Source organism: Saccopteryx bilineata, chromosome 3, assembly GCF_036850765.1.
Source record: "Saccopteryx bilineata isolate mSacBil1 chromosome 3, mSacBil1_pri_phased_curated, whole genome shotgun sequence".
Taxonomy (NCBI): domain Eukaryota; kingdom Metazoa; phylum Chordata; class Mammalia; order Chiroptera; family Emballonuridae; genus Saccopteryx; species Saccopteryx bilineata.
In genome coordinates this window covers 263,059,165-263,080,157 of record NC_089492.1, presented here as the reverse complement: position 1 = coordinate 263,080,157, position 20,993 = coordinate 263,059,165, and the positions used below count along the sequence as shown (strand labels likewise).

General features: G+C 46.1%; 1 protein-coding gene and 1 pseudogene across 4 annotated transcripts in view; one reads left to right on the top strand and one right to left on the bottom strand.

Annotated features, from left to right (window-relative positions):
• RHBDL2 (rhomboid like 2) overlaps positions 1-16,624 on the bottom strand; it is a 63,978-nt gene extending 47,354 nt beyond the window's left edge. The window contains exons 1-2 of one of the 4 annotated variants that reach the window (XM_066269589.1): positions 16,506-16,624; positions 1,678-1,717 (exon numbers count right to left, since the gene is read on the bottom strand). The gene's annotated coding sequence lies outside the window, so the exon portion shown is untranslated. Of the gene's footprint in view, positions 1-1,677; positions 1,718-5,893; positions 6,045-10,819; positions 10,924-16,505 lie in introns of those variants that run through there. The other 3 variants (XM_066269588.1, XM_066269591.1, XM_066269590.1) reach the window with 3 other exon arrangements.
• On the top strand, positions 12,150-12,673 carry LOC136329123 (large ribosomal subunit protein uL11 pseudogene; annotated as a pseudogene).
• Positions 16,625-20,993: the final 4,369 nt, after the last annotated feature.

The following is a 20,993-nucleotide window of genomic DNA, read 5'->3' as shown; positions in this document are numbered from 1 at the left end:
GGGACGACGCTCTAACCAATTAAGCCAGGGCCCATTTGTTAATTTTCTTGAAGATATTCTTCATTTCATGAGTCTTGGCGGGCAGCAGGGACCCATTCTACTACAGAAGCCCAAGCTAAAAATACTCACTTTTCCAGGTCCTTAAGCAGCTAAGGCTAAGGTACATGACCGAGCCTTGACTTATCAGTTGCATTTGCTTAGGATCTTTTACACCTGAGCTAGGGATGGGGAAAATTCTTTACATTGGACTATACAGCAATGGCAGCAGTATCCGATGTCCAATCTTGCCATTGAGGTTAATGTGGCATCTAGCATCCTCCAATGCCAGCTGCATCTTTGGCAAAGGCTGTGGCAATGACCAAACAGCAGCAACAAAGAGGCAGTCCTCGCCTCCCTGGATCTGTCATGTGCTTTCTGTATAGTTCTAATGCCTGGTCTCCCTTCGTGCCTACTTATTTCACTGTAAAGCCAGTAGCCACCATCGTGGCCATTCACATGCAGGTTCGCATTAGATTCAGACAGATGGTGATGAAACAACGAAGCCAATAACTGGTGGGCCATTATCTTTAATCCCAGCTTGCACCCGGCAAGCAAGTAAAAACACACACTGAGCTCCCATACCCACTCATTCAGTGCTCACAAAGCTACTGACTTATCTGAGTTTCCTAGAATCAAAGGCTTCTAACCTCACCAGTCTCATTCACCTCTGTTCTCCATCTCCTTCTCTCTGCACAAACTGGTTTCTCCCTCAGCACTCCACCATCTTGGCTGCTTCTCCTGGCCTCCTCTACGTGGCCTTTCTCTGCTCTCTGCTCTCTCCTCTAATGCTAATCTCAGGAACCAAGAGAGCAAGCTCACGGTCTGCTGCCATTTTATTTTATTTATTTTATTACTTTTTATTTTTTTACAGAGACAGAGAGAGAGTCAGAGAGAGGGATAGACAGGGACAGACAGGAACGGAGAGAGATGAGAAGCATCAATTATTAGTTTTTCGTTGCGAATTGCGACACCTTAGTTGTTTATGGATTGTTTCTCATATGTGCCTTGACCGTGGGCCTTCAGCAGACCAAGTAACCCCTTGCTCGACCCAGCGACGTTGGGTCCAAGCTGGTGAGCTTTTGCTCAAACCAGATGAGCCCACGCTCAAGCTGGCAACCTCGGGGTCTCAAACCTGGGTCCTTGGCATCCTAGTTCGATGCTCTATCCACTGCACCACCGCCTGGTCAGGCTTTGCCCCCATTTTATAGTGTAGAAATCAAAACCTTTAATCCAATATTCAAATAAGGAAGTCTCTGATAGAAAGTCACTTATCTGAGGCATAATGGGATTCCTCATGAGAGTGCACCACCCCACATCATGCAATCAGTCAAGGGTGTGGGGAAAAGCTTAGTCTTAAAACTAAACCTTAGGCTATAACCACCCTGCCTGCTTACAGCCTGTCCCCCACACCCAATGCAAACTATAAGCGAGCAAACATATATCATATTTAAAAACTTATTTGACCAACATTCACAAACCTGTTTTCTGCAGCCTTCTAGATGATTTTGTCAACTACCTGTGATACTATGATATACCAGGAAATATGTATTTGGTCTTCATCCCCATCCTTGGAATTTCCAGAGAGATAGAGGAGAGGGGTGCATGTTTTTTATTTATAATAAGCCCCTTCAACCATACCTGAGTTTATGCTCATGAAGTGAGTCTCAGAGGATGAGGCCTGTTGTCAGAGGAAATAATCATGAATTAGAGCAGTGGTAGTCAACCTGGTCCCTACCGCCCACTAGTGGGCATTCCAGCTTTCATGGTGGGTGGTAGCAGAGCAACCAAAGTATAAATAAAAAGATAGATTTAACTATAGTAAGTTGTTTGGTTTTTTTATTTTTTTAAATTTTTTTACAGGCCCTAGCTGGTTGGCTCAGTGGTAGAGCGTCGGCCTGGTGTGCAGGAGTCCAGGGTTCGATTCCCAGCCAGGGCACACAGAAGAAGCACCCATCTGCTTCTCCACCCCTCCCCCTCTCCTTCCTCTCTGCCTCTCTCTTCCCCTCCTGCAGTCAAGGCTCCATTGGAGCAAAGTTGGCCCGGGCGCTGAGGATGGCTCTGTGGCTTCTGCCTCAGGCGCTAGAATGGCTCTGGTTGCAACAGAGCAATGCCCCAGATGGGCAGAGCATCGCACCCTGGTGGGTGTGCTGGGTGGATCCCGGTTGGGCGCATGCAGGAGTCTATCTAACTGCCTCCGCATTTCCAACTTCAGAAAAATACAAAATAAATAAATAAATATTTATTTTTTACAGAGACAGTGAGTCAGAGAGAGGGATAGACAGGGACAGACAGACAGGAATGGAGAGAGATGAGAAGCATCAATTATTAATTTTTTTGTTGCGCGTTGCAACACCTTAGTTGTTTACTGATTGCTTTTTCATATGTTCCTTGACCGTGGGCCTTCAGCAGACCGAGTAACCCCTTGCTGGAGCCAGTAACCGTGGGTTTAAGCTGGTGGGCTTTGCTCAAACCAGATGAGCCCGCGCTCAAGCTGGCGACCTCGGGGTCTCGAACCTGGGTCCTCTGCATCCCAGTCCTATGCTCTACCCACTGTGCCACCACCTGGTCAAGCTAGTAAGTTGTTTTATAAAGATTTATTCTGGGCCCTGGCCGGTTGGCTCAGCGGTAGAGCGTCGGCCTGGCATGCGGGGGAACCGGGTTTGATTCCTGGCCAGGGCACATAGGAGAAGCGCCCATTTGCTTCTCCACACCCACCCCTCCTTCCTCTCTGTCTCTCTCTTCCCCTCCCGCAGCCAAGGCTCCATTGGAGCAAAGATGGCCCGGGCGCTGGGGATGGCTCCTTGGCCTCTGCCCCAGGTGCTAGAGTGGCTCTGGTCGTGGCAGAGCAACGCCCCGGAGGGGCAGAGCATCGCCCCCTGGTGGGCAGAGCATCACCCCCGGTGGGCGTGCCGGGTGAATCCCGGTCGGGCGCATGCGGGAGTCTGTCTGACTGTCTCTCCCCGTTTCCAGCTTCAGAAAAATACAAAAAAACCCCAAAAAACGATTTATTCTGCCAAACTCAGCAAAAATCCAACATAAAGTACTTGGTAAGTAATTATTATTATATGCTTTAACTTGCTGTAACTCTGCTTTATAAATTTTATAAAGTAAAGTTACTTCCCTACTTTATAAATCACCATTACTGTGGAACCAGTGGGCGGTTAGAAAATTTTACTACTAACAAAGATACAAAAGTGGGCGGTAGGTATAAAAAGGTTGACTACCCCTGAATTAGAGTATTGGAACTCTCAGCCCCCACCTCTGGGAAAGGGAAAATAGGATTAATGATTGAGTTTAATCACCAATGGTCAGTAATATAATCAGTCATGCCTATGTAATGGAACCTCCATAAAACCCAAAGCAAAGGAGTTTGGAGTGCTTCCATGGTGGTGAACACATCAAGGTGCTGGGCAGGTGATGCACCAGAGAGAGTGGAAGCTCCACGTCCCTCTCCCACACCATGCCCCGTGCATCTTTTTCATTCAGCTGTTCCTTAGTTATATCCTTTACAATAAACTGGCAATAACAAGTAAAGCCCTCTCCAGAGTTCTATGAGCTGTTCTATGAGCAAATTATTGAACCTGAGGAGGGGGTCATAGAAATCCCCATTTATAGCCAGTTGGTCAGAAGTACTGAGTGCCTTAGACTTGCAAATGCCATCTGAAGTGGGGAGAAGTCTTATGGGACTAATCCCTTAACTTATGGGGCAGTTAGTGTCAGAATTGCTTTGTGTGAAAAACATACTTGATGTCAGAAGTGTGAGTAGGAACAGAGAAATAGTTTTTTCTTTTACTACCCATTGTACTTTCAATAAAATTCATTTACTGGTGTAATCAGCCAGAGTCAGTTTCTGCCCCTTGCAACCAAGAACCTAACTAACACCCCAGAATAGCTGAGAAACTCTTCTAAGCTCTCTCTGGGGCCTTTCTGTCGCAAGTCAAACTCATTTCTCGTTCTGTGTTTAGAAGACATAGTGTAAGGAAAGCACGGAACCAGAGACCTGTTTTCTGGTCTAGTCCCTGCCACTTTCCAGCTGTGTGACCTGGAGCAAGTCCCTTCCCAGCTCTGAGCAAGAGTTTTCTCACATGCACGGTGAACAGTTTGCCCTAGACCAGTAGTTCCCCAAACTGGCTATGCCATAGAATCCCCTCAGATATTTATTTTTCATATAGATTCCTGGGCCATCCTGAAGAAACTAATTCAATCTATTTTGTAGATCTCTGAGAAGTGTACCATGAAGCGGAGGCAGCAGCACCTCTGAGAACCACAAACTAAGGCCTCTGAGGTCCGCTCTACCACACATATTCTGTGGTCTTCTAATGGAAGAAGAGACGGTTTTATTGGTGTATTCCTCATACCCCCAAAGTTCCTGGCACACAGGGAATGTTGAGAAAATACTCACCTCTGAGTAAAGGGTAAACAGAAACTCTCTGCAACTTCTTTGTAAATCTAAATTTTTCCAAAATAAATAAAAAGTTTATTGAAAAGAATACTGGAAAGAAGGAAGGAAGGAGGAAAGGAAGGAAGGGAGAGAAGGAGAAAGGTAAGGAGAGACAGAAGAAAGAAGAGGGAGTGGAGGATGGAGAAGAGGAATTTATCCACCTCACATTAACCAAGAGCCTTATAAATCACTGTATGTTGAAAAGCACCTCCCATCACGCTTTTCCTCTGCACACACACCCCACCCCCATCCACACCATGTTGTTATTCTGCCATCACTGGGCTGTCAGAGGAGACCTGTGGAGCCACCATGCTGTAATGGCCACAAAAGGGCTGCGGCCTGTCTGAGGAGCACTGTTCCTTGTACTTAGCACTATAAAGACCTGAGTTCTACTCTCAGCATCCACATTTTATTTCACGGGGCCTCAGTTTCTCCAGCTGTAAAACAGAGCTCCTTTCTCCCCCTAGTATCTTATAGAGTTATTATAAGAATCAAATGAAATAAGAGTTGCCACATTAGTGAGCACTGTGTGCCAGGTTCCATGCTAAACACTTTATATGCATGCTCTTGATTAACTTTCACAAAAACCTTTTACAGTAGGATAATAACATCTCCATTTTGTGGAGAACAAAACTCAGGCTTCCAGAAACTTGATCAAAGTCATACAGGCAGTGAAGGAGGGCTGGGAGAGGAGCCCAGGGCTTCTGATTCCAAAGAACCCGCATACTCCTTTGCCCTGGGATTTCTATGCACCTAATGTTACAGAAGTGTACATCTTTATTTCTTCTTCTTTCCAAGTGAGAAGAGGGGAGATAGAAATACAGACTCCTGCATGTGCCTCGACCTGGATCCACCCGGCAACCCCTATCTTGGGCCAATGCTCTGCCCATCTGGGGCCATGCTCACAACCAAGCTATTTTTAGTGCCTGAGGTGAAGGCTCCACAGAGCCATCCTCAGCACCTGGGTCTGATGCGCTCAAGCCAATCCAGCCATGGCTGCAGAAAAAGAGAGAGAGAAAGGAGGAGCTGGAGGGGTAGAGAAGTAGATGGTTGCTTCTGTGTGCCCTCACCGGGAATCAAACCCAGGACATCCACACACCAGGCTGACACTCTACCACTGAGCCAACCAGCCAGGCCCCAGAAGTGTACATCTTTATTTCGATTATTTCCATCCCATCCTTTTCTCAACCCTAATCTCCCTCTTTGTCCTCCAACTCCTCAAACAGAACCAGACAAGACCCTGGGAGTTCCCAAATGGGAGCTGCAGAAGAACTGGCCGGTCATCAGCCCTGAGGACGGGGCTGGGAATCCCCACTACTCCCATTTTTCCACCAGGACTCAACATGGAGACAGACATCCAGGAAAGGAAAGGACGAGCCTCACTGAGAACCCAAAGGACTAAGCAAGGCTCACCTTCCCTTCTTCACCTCACCCAGAAGAGCACTGGCAAGGCCACCACTTTAGACAACTTCTCTGGCAGAAAAGAGTTTTGATCATTAGCTTGTACTGCATTCCCCGCTGCATTCAAACAAGTAGGTTCTAAATATCTGAATTGTTTTTTTAAACAGCCAGCCCCACCCATTTACTGGTACCAGGCGGGCCCCTGCCGAGGCTGAGTGCAGCCTTGATGTGGCCGAGGAGCCCAGGCGGCTGGGCACCAGGCTGTGCAGGCTATACCCAATTGCTGACCAGCTGGGCCTGGTGAGGAAGCTTTTGGTGGTGTTGCTAGGCAACCTGAGTAATTGGAGAGGCCACGGATTGGGCTTGTGGGCCACAAAGATTAACAGCCTCCTTCAGCACACTGCAAACCATCATTATGCCCAGTTCCAGAGGCCTGCAGCAATCTCTGTGGTTATAGGCTGAAAGAGTGCTTTTTTAGCTACAGAAATTAAGAACCAGCTTTTCAGTATTATGGGTTTGCGGCTGTGGTTGTTTCTTCTTGCTACGTCTCTGAGGATACACTTGGAATAAATAGTCAAAAGCTTAAAAAGAAAAATACCCGCTTTTCCAAAAGCTTTCCTTCCTAAAGCAAAGCACCCTTGCCTTCAATTGTGAGGGCAGCTGGGACATTCTGCTTCCTAAGGTCTCTGCATACCACTACATGTTAAAAGCTTCCTTCTTGGAATCCCACAACTGTCTGCAGTTCAGGGTGAGGGGACCAGGGCCTTGGTCACATGCAAGGCCTCTCAGCAGAATAATGTCTTTGTGTCTCTCCCAGTCTAAAAAAAGTCACGACACCTGCCCTTGCCGGTCTCCAGAACCACTTTCATTTATACTGTTTTAATGGATCTTCCCAGATGTTCTGTGAGGAAGACGTCATTGTTATTCCCATTTTACAGGTGAACAACTAAGGCAAAAAGAGGCACTCATGATTACATGCCAAGTCACAGCAAAGCTGTGGCACCAATTCATTTTTCTAAGGCCAGATGCTGGGCTCCCCACAGTGCCTCCCCACAGAACTATGTAAGATATCACATATATTTTTGTCTCCTATTATAACATGAAAAAGAGTAATAATAATACACACTGGTGTATTACACATGGTGTAATGCCCTCAACACATCATCCTCATTGATGGTGGTTGGGTTTTCAAAGCTGCCTCATGTGCACTGAGAAATACAATCTGAAAGAATTCCCAAAGATGGACACACTAACTAGTTTAACAGACCCAGCACAGCAGAGCACGGGGCTAAAGGAAAAACCTGACCTTGAGCCATCTCCTCCTTAATTCAAAGAGTTGACTTTATTCGATAGCATTATGACACTGCAGCATCCCCTTAAGGAGGCGGAATCGTTGCTTTCATTAAATATTTGTAGGTATTTTTCAAAAAGGCTTTTACTCCTTTATCCATAATGTTTCTTAAGTAGTGGTCCATTGATAGTGACCTACTAGGCAGATGTGCAAGGGATTAGTGTTTTCTTGAGATATGGGACTTGGGCAATCTGAGAACAGCTGGCCAACCTATTAATATCATTGGCCACCTGCATCAGAATCATCTGAAAACATCAGGCGGAGATGACCGGTTCCAATCCCAGGGCAGTGGTTCTTAACCCTGGCTGCATGTCAGAATTGCCAAGGAAACTGTACAAAATCATTGATGCTTGAGCTCAGCCCAGATTGATGGAATCAGAGCCTTTGGAGCTCGGGCCAGGGCACTGGTATTTTTTAATTGGTAGTCAAGACTAAAATCTGCCCTAGAGATCTGGATTCAGAGGGTCTGAGCTAAGGTTTTGCCCAGGAATCTACAAGCTTTTTCAACAACTCCCCAGGGGATTCTTATGTATACCGCAGTCTGATAACCAATGATTTTCATTCACTGCGGCACACCCTGAATGCCTCATTTATGGTAGACTCTGGAAACGCAAGGAAAAAAAACCCAGCCAAAAAGAACAACTGTTCTGTTCCCCAGTTCCCCAGGCCTTCCCTATGCAATGGGGAATAAAGACCTATAAATTGTTCCAATATGGCCTGACTTGTGGTGGCACAGTGGATAAAGCGTCGACCTGGAATGCTGAGGTTGCCGGTTCAAAACCCTGGCCTTGCCCGGTCAAGGCACATATGGGAGTTGAAGCTTCCTGTTCCTCCCCCCTTTCTCTCTCTCTCTCTCTCTCTCTCTCTCTCTCCCCCCCCTCTAAAATGAATAAATAAATAAAAATAATTTAAAAAAATTGTTCCAATATATTCCATACTGTGATTTAAATTTTAAAAGTGGGTCAGCATCATCAGGGTGGTTATGGTTACTCTATTTCTAGAAGCCTTGTGTGGTAGATTAAAGACAGAGTATGTTATTTGCCATTCTTCCCACCAAGAGGTGGGGTTTGCTCCTCCTCGCTTTGAATCTGGCCAGGCTGTAACTGGTTTTGACCAGTAAAATGTGGCAGAAGTAGTGCTGGGTATCTCTCAAGGCTAGGCCTAAAGAGATCTGCAGCCCCCACATTTGTTCCTGTTAGAATGCTCCCTCTGTGAAGCCTGACCCATATAAAAAACTTTACCCTGAGGCCACCATGCTGTGAGGAAGCCCAAGCTACTCACATGGAGAGAGGCCATGAAGAAAAGTTCCAATGGGCCAGACCTATAAGTGAAGCCATCTTGGACCTTCCAACACAGTTCATCTTCCAACTGAGTACATATGCTCTTTGATTTATGATAGGGTTACATCCTGATAAATCCATCATAAATTGAAAATGTCATAAGTCGAAAATGCATCTCACTTAACCTATCAAACATCATAGCTTACCTATCCTACCTTAAATGTGCTCAAACACTTACATTAGCCTACAATTGGGCAAAATCATCTCTGCCATTGCCCAGTATCACAAGAGAGGAGTGTACTGCATATTTTAGCCTAGGAAAAAAAAATCAAACTTCAAAGTAAAATTTCTACCGAAAGCACATCATTTTCTCACCATTGTAAAGACAAAAAATCATAAGTCAAAACAATGTAATTTGGGAACCATCTGTCCAACCAAGTGAATGACCCCAGCTGATACCACATGGAGCAAAAGAACTGGTCAGCTGAACTCTGCCCAAATCCAGATCCACTGAATCATGACAAAATAAAATCATAGTTGTTGTAAACTGCTAAATTTTAGGGTGATTTGTTATATAACAACACCTACCACTATACCTCAAAAATAGAACACTGAATGCATACCAGTTTGCCTTCCCTTTAACATTATTCATTATTGTACCTCCATAAAATAGATTGTAGTTAGTCTCCATCTGCTTCCACTTCTACTTCCTTCCAAACAAAACAAAAACACAACCATAAATTAAAATATATCAACTCTCTGCTTAAAATCCTTCAATGGTAGCCTGACCTGTGGTGGAACAGTGGATAAATCATCAATCTGGAATGCTGATGTCACCAGTTTGAAACCCTAGGCTTGCCTGGTGAAGGCACATATGGGAGTTGATGCTTCCTGCTCCTCCCCCCTTCTCTTTCTCTCTCTCTCCTCTCTAAAATGAATAAATGAAGTCCTAAATTTCTTTTTAAATCTTTCAGTGGTTTCCCACTGTCTTTGAGATAAATACGAGATCCTTACTATGACTGACAAGGTTTTGCATGACCTACCTCCTGCCTTCTCTACCACTCTCCCCAAAACCTCTGTGGTGCAACCACAGGACCTCCTTTCTGTCCCAGGAACACACCAAGCTCTCTCCTGCCTCAGGATCTTTTCACTTGCTGTTTCCTGTACCTAACCCTTTCTCCATCCCTCACACATACCTCAACACATTCAGATAAGGCTAGCTCCTTCATCAACAATAGCACCTCCCTAGGAAGTCTTCCCTAATAAAACAGGTAGATAAAGAATGAAGGAAGAAGTAAGAATGAAATAATAAGAAAAGCACTGAAAGTACAGCAGTCAGAAAACCCTGGTTGTTGCTCCAATTCTGCTCCTGCTTACCATGGACAACACACCTCACCTTACCTGATCAAAATCCTCATCCCCACTGCGATGCTCACGGCCGGTGAGGTTTGGTGCCATACACCAGAAGTCTTCACATTCTTTTCTCATGAGTCCCCATAAGAATTTTGAAAAGCTATGACCCTCTCACTCATTTTTAAGTTAATAACTAAAATCCTTTTTCTCAAGTAAAAATAGGTTTCAAGGTGGAACTTTCTGGCACAGTCTTTATTTGAGACACAGTTTAGATATATTTTCATTTAAACCTTACGGTTACAGATTTAATTTCTTCAGTTTATGGAACTTGTCTACCATATAATCCACTTGTCAAAGCCAGTCCTCACTATCAAACCAATCAGTCAAATCAGAATAATTTTCTGCCAGTAAGAAAATCCACCTTTATTTTTAAAAATTCTATAAGTTCATTTGCATCCCCATGACAACCAGCTCAGGTCCCAGATATAATTTTATAATACAAAGATAAAGAGCTGAAGCACTTATGTTCTAAGTAGAGTAGCATAATGGTTCAGAGCACATATTCTAGAGTAAAGGTACAAGATTTCAAACCCTGACTTTGCCATTTAATAGCTCTATGACCTTGGGCTGCTTATTAAACCTCTGGGTGCCTTGGGAACCTCATCTGTAAAAGATGGATGACATCTACTTTATAGATCTGATATGAGTATTAAATGAGTTTATTAATCTGTAAAGCCCTTAGAACAGTGTCTGGCACATAATTGGCATTAAATAAGTATTTATTTTAAATAAACACTAATTCCGTAGTAAATAAAGCACCACCCCTTCCAATCCAATAGTTTATTTTACCTAATCTTTCCCTCTGCTTGCTCTCTCTGGAACAGAGCATTCTCCAGTTACCCTTTGGTTTTTATATCCCCAAGCAACTCACCCTAAAAAAATTCAGAGCCTGACCTGTGGTGGCGCAGTGGATAAAGCGTCGACCTGGAAATGCTGAGGTCGCTGGTTCGAAACCCTGGGCTTGCCTGGTCAAGGCACATATGGGAGTTGATGCTTCCTGCTCCTCCCCCTCCCCCTTCTCTCTCTTTCTCTTCTTTCTAAAATGAATAAAAAATAAAAAAAACAAAAAAAAATAAAAATTCAGAAAGAATCTAGTAAAGCCAGAAAAGGGAGACAATGAAAGGAGAGTTTGAAAGAATCCAGACAAGCAGACTGTTTTCAGGAAAGAGGGCCTATGGAACCTGAGGATCTGGAAACTGATTCCCTTAGAAAGCTGTCCATGTCCATGTCCCCCCAGCTCCAGGGCCACTGGCATATTCGCACAAACTCCCTGGACACATTCAGAGCTCCGTATCATTCCTGGTATCCCATCTACAACTTTATCTCTTTCTCTTTTACATAAGAAAGGCCCTGGCCGGTTGGCTCAGCGGTGGAGCGTCGGCCTGGCGTGCGGGGGACCCGGGTTCGATTCCCGTCTGGGGCACATGGGAGAGACGCCCATCTGCTTCTCCGCCCCTCCCCCCTTCCTTCCTCTCTGTCTCTCTCTTCCCCTCCCGCAGCCGAGGCTCTGTTGGAGCGGGGATGGCCCGGGCGCTGGGGATGGCTCCTTGGCCTCTGCCCCAGGCGCTGGAGTGACTCTGGTCCAGGCGGAGCGACGCCCCGGAGGGGCAGAGCGTCGCCCCCTGGTGGGCAGAGCGTCGCCCCTGGTGGGCGTGCCGGGTGGATCCCGGTTGGGCGCATGCGGGAGTCTGTCTGGCTGTCTCTCCCCGTTTCCAGCTTCGGAGAGGTACAGAAGAAGGAAAAAAAAAAAAAAAAGAAAAGAAAAAGAAAGCACAGGCCCCCTGGCCAGTTGGCTCAGTGGTACAGCGTCGGCCTGGCGTGCGGTAGTCCCGGGTCCGATTCCCGGCCAGGGCACACAGGAGAAGCGCCCATCTGCTTTTCCACCCCTCCCCCTCTCCTTCCTGTCTCTCTCTTCCCCTCCCACAGCCCAGGCTCCATTGGAGCAAAGTTTGCCCAGGCGCTGAGGATGGCTCTGTGGCCTCTGCCTCAGGCGCTAGAATGGCTCTGATTTTAGCAGAGCGATGCCCCAGATGGGCAGAGCATCGCCCCCTGGTGGGCATGCCGGGTGGATCCTGGTCGGGCGCATGAGGGAGTCTGTCTGACTGCCTCCCCATTTCCAACTTAAGCAAAATACAAAAAATTTTTTAAAAAAAGAAAGCACAGCTTTCAGCTCTGGGCTTGGAGAAGACTTAGGTGAAACCTTCTTGGGTGGTCAGGAATCCAGGTTCATCTGACACCAGCCACCTCCACCATGCCACCAAAATTCGACCCCAATGAAATCAAAGTCATATACCTGAGGTGGATCAGTGGGGAAGTTGGTGTCACATCTGCCCTGATCCCTAACAGCCCCCTGGGTCTATCTCCAAAAAACTTTAGTAATAACATCACCAAAGCAACCACTGATTGGAAAGGTCTGAGGATTACAGTGAAACTGACCATTCAGAATGGACAGGCCGGGATTGAGGTAGTTAGTGCCTTCTGCTTCTGCCCTGATCATCAAAGCCCTCAAAGAACTGCCATGAGACAGAAAGAAGCAAGAAAATATTAAGCACAATGGAAATACCACTTTTGATGAGATGTCCACATTGCCTGACAGATGCAGCACCAATTTTAGCCAGAGAACTTTCTGGAACCATTAAGGAGGTCCTGGGGACTGCCCAGTCTATGGGCTGCAATGTTGATAGCTGTTACTCTCATGACATCATAGATGGCATCAGCAGTGGTGCAGTGAAATGCCCAGCTAGTTAAGAACCACACAGGAGAATATTTCCACTAAAGATCATTTTACTGCATAGTATTCCATTGTAGGAAATCCTACCTTTTGCCTCAGCATGAATGGACTTGGAGAGCATATGCTAAGTGAAATAAGCCAGTTAGAGAAAGACAAGCACCATATGATTTCACTCATATGTGGAGTCCAATGAACAAGTAAAATAAAGACAGACTCATACACAGAGAGCAGGCTGACAGCTATCGGGGTCAGGAGAGGGCTCTGCATGAGGGCGGTGGGAGGATTGAGCATAAAAGGACAAAAAGAAAGAAAGAAAAAAATTGTGGACACAACAGTGTGATGATTAGGGGGGCGGTGGAGGAGTGTATGGGGGGATAAATGGTGATGAATGAAGACTTGACTTGGGGTAATGAACACACAATATGGTACACAGAGATTTGTTGTAGAATTGGGCACCTGAAACTTGAATAATTATGTTAACCAGTGTCACCTTAATAAATTCAATTTTAAAAAAATTGGCCCTGGCCAGTTGGCTCAGCAGTAGAACGTCAGCCCGGTGTGTGGAAGTCCCAGGTTCAATTCCCAATCAGGGCACACAGGAAAAGTGCCCATTTGCTTCTCCACCCCTCCCCTTCTCCTTTCTCTCTGTCTCTCTCTTCCCCTCCCGCAGCCAAGGCTCCATTGAGCAAAGTTGGCCTGGGCACTGAGGATGGCTCCATGACCTCTGCCTCAGGTGCTAGAATGGCTCCAGCTAAAACAGAGCAATGCCCCAGATGGGCAGAGCATAGCCCCCTGGTGGGCATGCCGGGTGGATCCCAGTAGGGTGCATGCGGGAGTCTGTCTGACTGCCTCCCTGCTCTAACTTTGGAAAAATACAAAACAAACAAACAAAATCATTTGACAACCCCCCCCCAAAAAAAAGAAAGAAAGCACAAAGGATTGCAAGTTAGCAAGCAGTATATTGCTGAATTTGCTCCAGATTATACAAATGTAAGTCGTTCATGAATTTCAGTATCTGTATTAGGAAGAATAGATTTGCTGTAACCCAGTGTACAGATGAGGGCAAAGTACTCACAGATCAGGACACAGGCCAAGTCAGGAGGCCCTTCATGAAACATCATGAAGTCCTAAAAAGGAAGACTCATTTCCTCATACATGTAGGAACCCCATCAGGTCTGGAGACCTTGGTGTCATCTCCTTGGCCCTATTCATTGGCCACACTTCTGAAATACAAATCAGATGGTGTCCTCCCTTTGCTAAATCCCTTCAATAGTTACCCAGTCTCCTTGGTGCAAAGTCTAACGAGACACACAAGGGCTTCATGACCTGGGCCCTGCCTATTTATTCACTCTCATTTCTAGCCATTCCTCCACACACACCCTAACACCCCAGCCATATTGAGCCAACAGCAATTCCAGCTACCTCCCTCCACTAGGCCATTTCATGAGCATCTCCCTCTGCTGGAATATTTACCCTCCCCAATTTTTTTTTCCTGGTAAAGTCTTAACACCTCCTTCAAGGCTGTATTAAACACCTCCTCTGAAAGCTGTATTGAGTATCTGCTAGGTGCCCGCCATTGTGCGAGGCACTGGGTACAGTGGAGAACAAAGCAGACATGGTAGAATTAAATGCCCCTCTTCTTAGTTCCTTCAACAACCTCTGTTCCTGTGTAGGGTACTATTGTCCTCTTTATATTATCACCATCTCCATCTCCTCTGCAAGGCTGTAAGTACCCTGAGGCTAGAGCTTCTATTGTATTCATCTTCAAATCCCTATTCTGGAGCCCATGGAATGCATCAGGAAATGTTCGCTGGACTCCTTTACTCACAGAGGCTTCATCAAGCATTTCTGCATCAGGGACAGACAAGTTGCTGGTTATATAACTGTGAACCAACAGACACTGTCCTTGCCCTCTTGGGACCAACAGTGCACTTGATAGACAGAATGATGTATGGGAAGGAGTGTGCTTCTCCCCACTTGGGTGAAGCAGTCCAAGGCAGGGGATGCACAGGAAGGGAGAGACTAGTGTCTAGGAAGTTGGAGAATGATGATGTCCTTCTGTTCTTTCTGATAACAGAGAGACTTATTAGCCCTGTGACTTTAGGTAAATCCTTTAGTCTGTTTGTACAGTATTTTCATTTTAATAATATCATTACAGGATTATGATTAAATGGGATAATGCATTTGAAAGCAGAGTTGGTTTTAGGGACTGGTAGTTCCCAGTACTTGCTCAGTGTGAGTATGCAGACTCGGAAACACAGCAGGAGAGCCCTGACCGGATAGCTCACCGTTAGAGCATAGTCCTGGAGCACTGAGGTTGCCAGTTCAGTCTCTGGTCAGGGCACATACAGGAACAGACCAGTGTTCCTGTCTCTGTCTCTGTCTCCCCTCCTTTCTCTTTAAAATCAATAAAAGAAGAAAAAAAAACACACAGGAGGATAACCTGCTGGGGATAACATCTCCCTGTACTCCAGGTCCTCTCCCTGGTCCAGCATTCTTACCTTCCCTATTCAGCCCTACTACCACCCCTTCTTTTCCTCCCCCTCTTCACTGCCCAGTTCTGTGTTTACTTTCAAGCGCTTTTGGAGGCCAGAGGTTTCCTTATCTTTACAAGCCCACAGCAGTCAGGGTGAGGTGGCAGGAAAGGGGCCGAAGAAGGGAAGACACGGATATGGACTGAGACTTCACCATATGCCTGGCACCCGGGTTGGGGCTTGATGTGCATAGGCTCCTGTCATGTTCATAACAATACTGTTTTACAGACAAGGAAGCTGAGGCTCAGGTAGAGCAGTGGTCCCCAATCCCCAGGCCGCGGACCGGTACCAGTCGGTGGGCCATTTGGTACCGGTCCGCAGAGAAAGAATAAATAACTTACATTATTTCCGTTTCATTTATATTTAAGTCTGAACGATGTTTTATTTTTAAAAAATGACCAGATTCCCTCTGTTATATTCGTCCAAGACTCACTCTTGACGCTTGTCTAGGTCACGTGATACATTTATCCGTCCCACCCTAAAGGCTGATCCGTGAAAATATTTTCTGACATTAAACCAGTCCGTGACCCAAAAAAGGTTGGGGACCACTGAGGTAGAGAACAAGAGAGGTGGGATATGAAACCAAGTGTCTCTACGACTCCAAAATTATTTTCCTCTGTGCCACACTGGCCACCAGCTTAAAAAGGATCATTAAATGTTTGGAAAATTAATTTCAGTATTTTTATCCCCAGGAAGAGCAGAGATTGTATGTGTTTCTCCGCCCAAGAATCTAGATACATGTTCAAACAATGAAGAATAAACAAATGAATAATAAGAACTGAATGAATGATTGAAATCGTCCAGATACCCCATACCAGGAAGGAGGAAACAAATAATCCTGAGGGAGGCACCTCACAGATTGTCGGCCCTGGCTGTGGTCTCCAGCGCCCATGCAGAGGGCAGGCATCACAGGAGGGCTGGGGACTGGCTCAGTTGAAGGGAGAAAAAAAACTGGGAGGCAGGAGGGAAGATGGGGATGTTACTGGGGAGAACGTGAAGAAGGGAGAGAGAAAGCCAATGATTGGCCAGGGCAGAGAAGGGAAATATGTAGCATTACCTGGTACCCCCCACCATGTCTGTGGGGAACAAACCAAGAAACAGACCCTGACTCCTGGCCAAACACACTGCCAACTTTAAAAAGAAAGTTGCCAGATCTCAAGCCCACTCCTGAAGGCTATTCCGGAAAAGAAGTTGCCAAGGGAGCAGTGTCGGTTCTGCCTCCTTCCCGCTGCCCCCACCCTCGTGCTTCCTGCCTTCAACCCCCTTGGCCCCACGGAGGGACTCCCTCCATCAGTTCCCAGCTCCCGCAGCTTACCTCCTTCCCTCGGGAGGCCAAGGGCGTTCCAGGCAGGACAGGCTGCTCCCCCAGTTCCAGGTGCCCTCGTCCAAGGGGCTGCCTCTACTGCCCAGAAGTTCTTGCCCTGGCTGGTGCTCCTTGGCCCCTCCCCGAGCTAAATGTGTTAGGCAGGTTCCCAGCCGCCCTGTGCTGGGGGAGGGAGCCTGAGGAAATTCCCTCCCAGGCTTGCGCCTGGGCTTGGGCCAGGCCAGCCAGCTCAGCAGTCTCACTCCTGGGCTGGCCCTGGATGAATGAGTCCTCCCCCTCCGCTGCCTGCCTGGGTCTGAGCCAGGGAGCTCCTGTCAGCCTCTCTGCTCTTTCTCCGTGGCTGTGACACTGAACTCCATTCCTCCTCCAAATCCTAATCCCCTGCCCTATGTCTGGGTCTTCTGGCTTCCATTCTCAGTAATCTGGGGCAAGACCATAGTGGGGTGGTCTCTTTCTCTCTCCTGGTGTGCTCTGCTAGAAAGCCAGGCCTGGTCCTGGGCATGAGGATAAGTGACTTCATGACTCTCGGCAGGGGTTTAGTCACAAGCCTCAGGCTCTCTCCACTAAACTGGTTGTAGCTGGGCCCTGGTGAAATATGTCTGCCAGTTTCTGGTTATTCATTCAATTCATTTTGAGAATAACTCACCTGTGCTAGGCCCTAAAATGAAGAAGTGGATTACCATGGTCTCTGACTTGATGTTCTACTATAGTGATTTTCAACCTTTTTCACCTCGTGGCACCCATAAACAAATTACTAAACTTCTGCAGCATATCAAAATATATATTTTTGCCTATCTGACAAAAAGAAATAGGTATAATTTTGACATCGGACAGATATTGTGCTAGCTGTTATTTTTTTATTTGACAATCTAAGGGAAAAGAAGTCAGTGTCCCTGACTAAATAGTCAGATATTGCATGTTTTAAAAATTCTGTGGCACAGTCTGACCAGGCGGTGGTGCAGTGGATAGAGCATCGAACTGGGATGCACAGGACCCAGGTTTGAGACCCCGAGGTCGCCAGCTTGAGCACGGGCTCATCTGGTTTGAGCAAAAGCTCACCAGCTTGGACCCAAGGTCACTGGCTTGAGCAAGGGGTTACTCGGCCTGCTGAAGACCCATGGTCAAGGCACATATGAGAAAGCAATCAATGAACAACTAAGGTGTCACAACGAAAAACTGATGATTGATGCTTCTCATCTCTCTCTGTCCCTATCTGTCCCTCTCTCTGACTCTCTCTCTGTCTCTGTAAAAAAAATTAAAATTAAAATTAAAAATTCTGTGGCACACCAGTTGAAAATCGTTGCTCTACTAGGAAGAGAAGAATGAAATATTTCTGTAGGTACTGGCCCAAAATTCAGGCATTGGGAACAAGGAGATCCATTCCCTGTGGGAGGTTCTGGGAAAACTCTTAGAGGAGATGACCTACAAGGTGGGTTTTGAAGGATGAGTAGGAGTTCTCCACAGCTGTAAGTGTGACCAGGCCAGGCAATGGAACAGACTCTGGCAGGAACTACTAGGAGCCTGAATCATGAGTGAGAAGTGTCAGATCAGGAAGGGCCTGTGTGCTTTGCTGAAGGACTTGGACTTTATCTTATAGGTACTGAAGAATCACAGAAAGGTTTTTTAACAAGGGAGACAAAGGTTTTTTTTTAACAGGATTGCATTTTAAATATACTGCTCACAAAATTTAGGGGATATTTAAAAATGAATATGAAGCTATAAAATATCCCCTAATTTTTGTGAGCAGTATAGATTGCTGAGGCTTGTGATGTAAAGAATGGTTTTGAAGAAACAAGACTGGCAGCAAGAAGACCAGCCAGGCTACTGCGAGAGCCAAGGCAATGGACAATGTGGGCTAACCAGGGCCCAAGCAGGGGGACAGAGAGGAAGGAACAGATTTGAAAGAGGTGAGGGGGGAGCACTGATGGGTGTTGGTGAGTAAGAGAAGACTCTACCCCATCATGACCTAATTATCTCCCAAAGACATCCTCTACAAATACCATCACATTGGGGGTTGGGGCTTTGCTGAGGTTGGGGAGGACACAATTCAGTCCATAGCACCAGGCATACTGTTCACCATTATATAATAATTGAGCAGGAAGTCGAGGCTCAGATGCCATAAAAGTAGATGGGAACTAAAGAGAACAGAGCAAGTAAGATGGATGGGTAGGAAGGGGCTTGGGAGACGCCCCAAAACACTAGAGAGGGGCAGCTGAGGTGTTTGATATGGAGCTCATATCTACTTTATATTATTTCACATACATTGTAACCCCTACCCAGTATATTTAAATTATCTGTGTCTTTTCCCTTGCTAAAGGGCATGCTCTGATATGAGTTCTTCCAGACCAGTAGCCTTCTTTGTTTCATCTTTGTATCCATGCAATTATTCCCCAAATCCAACATGAAGTATGAAACAGTAAGACGGGGGAGCACAGACAAGATTCCCTCCTTTCCCTCCAAAGGCTCCCAGCCACCAGCTGATGTCAGGACATGTCTCTGTGGCTTCTAGCCACCAAGCTCCTTGTCTGAATCCCAGTCCGTAGTGGGTGGTAAAAGTATACGTGGATCACTGAAACTGTGCAGAGTGACTACCTGAGTTGGCTCCAAAGCCCCTGGGGTCAGGCCGGTCAATACAATCTAGACTGCATGAAGTTACTCGTTGAGTAACGTTGGCCTGGCATGCAGGAGTCCCGGGTTCGATTCCTGGCCAGGGCACACAGGAGAAGCGCCCATCTGCTTCTCATTGAGTAACTTCTGGAGTATTATTCTGGAGTAAATTCTGGAGTATTATTCCAGATTTCCTGGAGCACGTTTCCCAAATGATGAGTTCTCTCCAAAATGTGTTAGATGAACTGAAAATATAAGTACCTCAATAAATTAGCTTTTTCCCTAAGATTTAGCATTGTATTTTTAAAAGAAATGTGAATTTAAAAAAATATATTTTGTTTGTGAAAAAAAGACATACCAGAAAAACCATCCACAGGAAATCTAGTATAACTGAACTTAAAAAAAACAAAACAAAACACAAAACTGGATGAAACATAAAAAAAAAGTTCTTTTCAATGCATGTTTGACCTTGGCTAGCATGTAAGGAATCCATAAAAGAAAACAGAAGTAAGCAATTGTGAGAGCCCAGTTAACCCGGGGGCATATTTGCATTGCTAGTGCCCTAGTATCTGTGTTTCATAAGCCATGGAGGTGAAGGAGCCCGAGCCCGAACAGAGCAGAAAGTAAAATCAGAGAACAAGGCTTAGCCTCCCCAAGCCCCAAACCAGTGAGTAGTGGGCAAACTATAAAACAAACAAACAAACAAACAAAAATAAATAACTCTGCCAAACTAGGAGGACAGAGGGGGCGTGGGCCTGTCTTGTCCTACCTTTGAATCAATACACAAAAAAACTGTCTCTCCTGAGAAATCTCCACCCCACACCTCCACTCGCTGTCCTCTGCTTACCTGTGCAGCCCGAAATACTCCAAGATAAAAAGATTTTTTAAAAAATATTTTAAAGATAGTATGTAGAAACACTCCTTTTTTTTTTTTTTTTTTTTTTGTATTTTTCTGAAGTTGGAAACGGGGAGGCAGTCAGACAGACTCCCGCATGCGCCCGACCAGGATCTACCCAGCATGCCCACCAGGGGGCGATGCTCTGCCCATCTGGGGCATTGCTTTGTTGCTACCAGAGCCATTCTAGCACCTGAGGCAGAGGCCATAGAGCCATCCTCAGCACCCAGGTCAACTTTGCTCCTGTGGAGCCTCGGCTGCGGGAGGGGAAGAGAGAGACAGAGAGGACGGAGAGGGGGAGGGGTGGAGAAGCAGATGGGCGCTTCTCCTGTGTGCCCTGGCCAGGAATCAAAACCGGGACTCCTGCATGCCAGGCCAACGCTCTACCACTGAGCCAACCAGCCAGGGCCAGGAACACTCTTTTTTAAAAAATACTTTATTCCAATTTTTTAACATAAAATTTATTTTAATTTATTGTGTTTACATAGATTCTAGTGTCCCCCGAATATATCCTCTCCTCCCTCGTGTTCCCCTCAACATCTCCTTTGTCCCCCTCCCAGTCACTCCCTCCCCCCTTCCCTCTAGGATTTGCTTTTCTGCTCTTATCCCCTATCATCCTATCTCATCCTATCTCATCCTCTTTCATTCTATCATCCCCTTTCCCTCTGTCTGCTTTCCCTCTGGTCCCTTTGACCCCGCCTCTGTCTCTATTCCGTTCCTCAGTTCATATTGTTCGCTGGATTCCTCAAATGAGTGAGGTCATATGATATTTTTCTTTCTCTGCCTGGCTTATTTCACTTAACATAATAGTTTCCAGGTCCACCCATGTTGTCACAAAAAGTAATATTTCCTTCTTTTTCATGGCCTCATAGTATTCCATTGTGTATATGTACCATTGCTTTTCAATCTACTCGTCCACTGACAGACTCTTGGGCTGTTTCCAGATCTTGGCTATTGTAAACAATCCTGCCATAAAC